Source organism: Pinus tabuliformis, chromosome J (assembly GCF_031772625.1).
Source record: "Pinus tabuliformis cultivar Carrire ecotype Pingquan chromosome J, CPIR1, whole genome shotgun sequence".
Taxonomy (NCBI): domain Eukaryota; kingdom Viridiplantae; phylum Streptophyta; class Pinopsida; order Pinales; family Pinaceae; genus Pinus; species Pinus tabuliformis.
This window is the reverse complement of record NC_142295.1, coordinates 141,380,926-141,385,953: the sequence shown is the minus strand read 5'-3', so window position 1 is coordinate 141,385,953 and position 5,028 is coordinate 141,380,926.

Genomic DNA, 5,028 nt, shown 5'->3' with positions numbered 1-5,028 from the left:
CAAACATCATGTCCCTAGGTCCCACTAATGTTTTAAGCCTTTTAAACCAAAATTTAATCTCATGTTATAGGAAATACGATGACCAACAACTCAAAGTCATTCCCATAGGCCTGTGTCCCAACAACTGTGGAATTTTCTCAGCAGAACTGTGCCAAAAACCCCAATATTTGAGCCACTTTTCTAGCTCAAAACCTCGGCCTCTGCCCAGAACTTGCTACAACCTATAGAATCAATCAAAGACATGATGAAAAGATAAACAAATCAAAAATCAACCTCAGGACTAAGCCTGTGTATCCCCAACTGGGACTACCCTTCTGTCAAACACCTGGAATCATTGTAACCTAGAGGTCTTCGATACAAGACAGAGCATAAATGACTGAAAGAACTTATGAAACATAACTAGAAGGATCAACTCCTTCTCCATTGAAATATTATATCATTAATTAGGTCTTGCATCAATCCATTTAACTATATAGGTAAATACATGAAATAACCATGACATAAACCAATCATTTAACCATGCTTATAACCAGCATAAAACCATATAAATATTAGAGATATGAAAACCATTAAATCCACATATAAACCAGTGCAAAAAGTAAGAGAGCTTAGCTTTTATTAATCATAGAGAAATCCGACCAGGTTTGGGACTTCCACATACCACCTGACCATAGACATGGCTGAACTAAATCTCTCTTTTAGCTAGTAACCCAAGTGCCATATTCCAAGAATGGATGCGGGATCTCAAAGAAGAACCAATCCAAGAACAACCAAGAGAGTCGAGAGCTTAAACCATGTCCACCCTCATCAAACCGTGATCACACCAAAACTGGTGCTCCCATCACAACTGAACCAAACTTGGAATTCCATCCAAAATCCATCACTATCCTTAAGGATTTTTCTATCTACTTATCTCTCAAGCTTTACCATAATCAAAACCGAATCACAAGGCCCTAAACTGGGACCAGTCTCACAGGATTTACCACAATCCAAACCCAGATCACTAGGCCCTAAATCGAGACTTCTCCCTTTGGTTTTACCGTGTATCCCGCCAAAATTGGTCAAGGGATTCCTAGGCCTTTGGGAATGAAACTTGAGACCACCTCTACCCCGAATTTTGAAATCCATCTGGAAACCCAAAGCTCCAAAACTGAGATAAACATACAAATAACATGGCATCTGTAAAAAGGCAAGGCTAGACCAAAACTACTGTCATAACCTAACAAAACCATGCCACTGACAGTAAGAGAACCAGATACCAACATGCAAAACCATGCATGTCCAGACTATCTAGGAAATCACACATGAAAAAGGTTACCTGCAAGTATTCCTACTGAAGCTGCTTGATCCTTCTTTTCCTTTCCTTTATTCTTGCTTTCCTTCCTTTCCCTTTGCTTTCTTTTCCTTCCTTGATCGAAAGATAGAGTGCTGCAAGAAAACTCTAAGTGACCAAGAGTGAGAGAGAGATAACAATGAGAGAGCTCCAAATATGAACTGACAAAAGGTTAGCACAAACCTTCACACTGACAAAATCTTGCCAACTGATCCTCAGAAGTCTCTTTATGAATGAGGTCTCTATTTTCTTCATTTTCCATTAGTTTCCTTCATTTTCCTCCTCAAGTGAAACCTTGTGACCTTTCATGTTACTCTTCTCCTAATTTCCTTTATTTTCATCAATAAATGTGAAAAAAAATGCCTTTTTGAATTTTAATGCCTTTTCCTTAGCCAAAACACACATCGAGTGATTCCCACTAGGATAGCTTTACCCAATATTCAGCTTGGAATAAGTGTACCTTAATTGTGGTCTTATTTTTCCTTTATTAACTTTTATTACATGAAATTTTCACCAAGGTTGTTACAGTGTGAAGGTAGAGTGTAAGCATCCAGGTGGATTGCTATAGCTGATTGTGATTCCAGAATAGAAATGGGAGGTCATTTCCATAGACTTCATCACAAGTTTTTTGAGGATGGTGAGACCGTATGATTCCATCATGGTTATTGTGGATAGGTTGACAAAGCTTGTGCACTTCATTCTAGTTAAGTCTACATTCTTAGCTAGCTATGTAGCATAATTATTCATGATAGATGTCGTAATATTGCATGGTGTTCTAAAGAAGATTGTGTCAGATAGGGATGTGAAGTTCACTTGCAAGTTTTAGAAGGATTTGTGTGCAGGTTTCGACACAAAGTTGGCCATCACTACAACTTATCATCTGCATACATATGGATAGGCAGAGAGGGTCAACATGATATTGGAGGACATATTCAGGATGTATGTGATGCATCAACAACGAAAGTGGGAAGATTATCTTCCATTGATATAGTTTTCTTACAACAATGCGTATCAATAATATTTTAAGATCAGTCTGTTTGAGGCATTGTATGGGAGAATTTGCACTACTCCCATCAGTTAGAGTGATCCAATTAATAGGGTGTATATTGGATCAGACATGTTGGTGGACATGGAACATGAAATGCAGGTTATAAAGAAAAATTTAAAGGAAACACAGGATAGGCAGGAGATCTATGATGATTGGAATAGGTTGATCACGAAGTTCCAAGTTGGGGAACACGTGTACTTGCACATCAAACCAAGGAAGAGCTCCTTGTGGATTGGATCATGTGCCAAGCTAGCACCATGATTTTGTGGACCCTTCAGTATTATTGAGAGGATTGGTCCAGTAGCCTATCAACTTGCATCGCCTCTGAAATTGAAAGTAGATGATGTTTTTCATGTGTCATTTATTAGGATGTATGTTAAAGATGTTGGTCATGTGATTGAAAAGTTTTTATTGTATGTGCAACCAGATGGAAAATTCTAGCCAGAGCCTTAGTGTATATTGTAGAGAAAGGTGCTCATGCTCTAGAACTAAGAAATCAACCAGGTCAAGGTGCAATGGAAGAACTTCAGACCCAATGAAGCTACATGGGCGATGGCAAATTAGATGTGAGCTATGTATCCTTGTTTTTCGGTTGAGGCAAAGAGGTTTTGGTATGTCTTGGTATTTGTTTTGGTACATGTTTTGGTGATTTTGGTATATGTAAATATGTATATGGATGCAAACACTACCATGGGCTATGTTATAAAGCTCCAATAAGTAGTATGGGTGTCATGTCATTGTTGCGGGCGAGAATTTCCTAGGGTCTTGGGTTGAGAACCCCAACAGAGCGGAGGGCAAACCACAACAAGAAATGCTCAGGTAATCAACCTAGATGCTTATTCTACTGAACTGTGCAAGAGTGTCCTTACCGAGAAATCCAATGTTTGAGTAGATCCTGCAAGGTGCAAACCCTCATCTTATCTTGATGTCTTCGAAACCTAAAAATTACTCAAATGAAACATATACATCAATAGAAACATAAAGCATGTTCATGATATTAACTTTAAATCATATAAATGAATGAAAAATTACGCATCAATGTAAGATTCATAAACGAATTACAATATAAATAGATGCATAAACACATTTAATATTGGAAACAAAACAAAATTCCTTTATTGATGTTAGCTACAAGTAAAGTGGAGAAATATGACCTGAGTCCTTCTCTAGCTCCAAGTAGAACCATCCTCCGGATTTGTCCTTTCACGGCCTCAAAAATGTTCCTCCATCACCAATACAAGGATATCTTAAGAAATATGAAGGATATCTCCAACAAGGAAACAAGGGTTTCCTGAAGCTTTGGGGAGTGCAGGAGGCACAAGGATTTCATCAAACTCAATCATGGATAATCTCACTATAGTATCAATATCTCATATCTTCTCCCCTAAGGCCTTCCCATGGAGGTTTATTTATACTTCTCCAAATTAGATTTTTTAGTTGGGAAATAGTTGGGCCACGGGCAATAGGAGGTGAGTAACATGTAAAACCCGTGAAATCCACCCGAAATTAAGGAAGTTTAATTTTTTTTAGTGTTTTTAACATATGTACGCTGGTTGGATATATGTTGACCTGTGTGTACACGCTTTTATCATAGGGAAAAGTAGCATATAGGAAATAAAACACTATTTTTAAAATTTTGGACCAAGTATGGAAGGAAGGGTTTCCCTAGGCCATAATCAGAGCATCAGATCTATTAAGACTGGTAAATGGTGCTATAACACATGCCCCTTAATATATGAGGTCATAAGGGGTACATGATGGTTGAAATGTATTAAGTGCATAGAAGGATGTTGAGACCGAGGAGGATTTCACCAGAATTCAGCCTGCCAAGCCAGCGAAAGAGATCAGAAAGAAACTGTTGTCTGAGTCAGGCATACCCATGCTCATAAATATTAAAGCATGTCTGCATGTCAAGTACAAAAGCGGATCCAATATGCATACAAGTATAATGGAACTGAAAAATTCATAATAGATCATCTAATCATAATCAAGAAAGTACATGTCTTAATATCACATATAAAGAGTTGATTAGTGATGCTGAAGCATGAAGCTAATCACTGAAGTCAAGAAACTTATCCAAATAGTACCAAGTGAACATGATGGAATAAATGGTAATACATCGAAACTCTGGTGCCAACATATAGGATGTTGATGTAAGGAACTACAACATATAAGGTGGATGGTGTCAACTAGCAAAAACAAGAGAAATTGACAAGTGAACAAAGACATGATGATGCAAGCCCGAGGTCTTCACCAACCGCCATGGCACATTTCTACACAATGGGAATAAATGACCTGAAGTTTACCATGTGACAAATCGTTTGATTACCATCCATTGATGTATAGCGTTAACAAATGTGAGGCTACTCACCGATAATGATGATGAGAGTCAAGGTATCTAGTACAATCTAACAAGTGTGAATAAATCAGTTGTAGTTGAACACTTGGAAGAATCTATCAATCAAGAGACAATGATGTTTTCCCACTATCGATAGTGAAGGAATCTTGCACTGATGACTACAAACCCTAAGGTACTGCCAAATGGACTCTATATCTCTTTCCTAGAGCAATGAGCTGAAGTCGATGGGAAAATATCCACTAGAAGGGAGGAATTAAGGCATCCTTCATCAATCTAGCACGAGTCTAA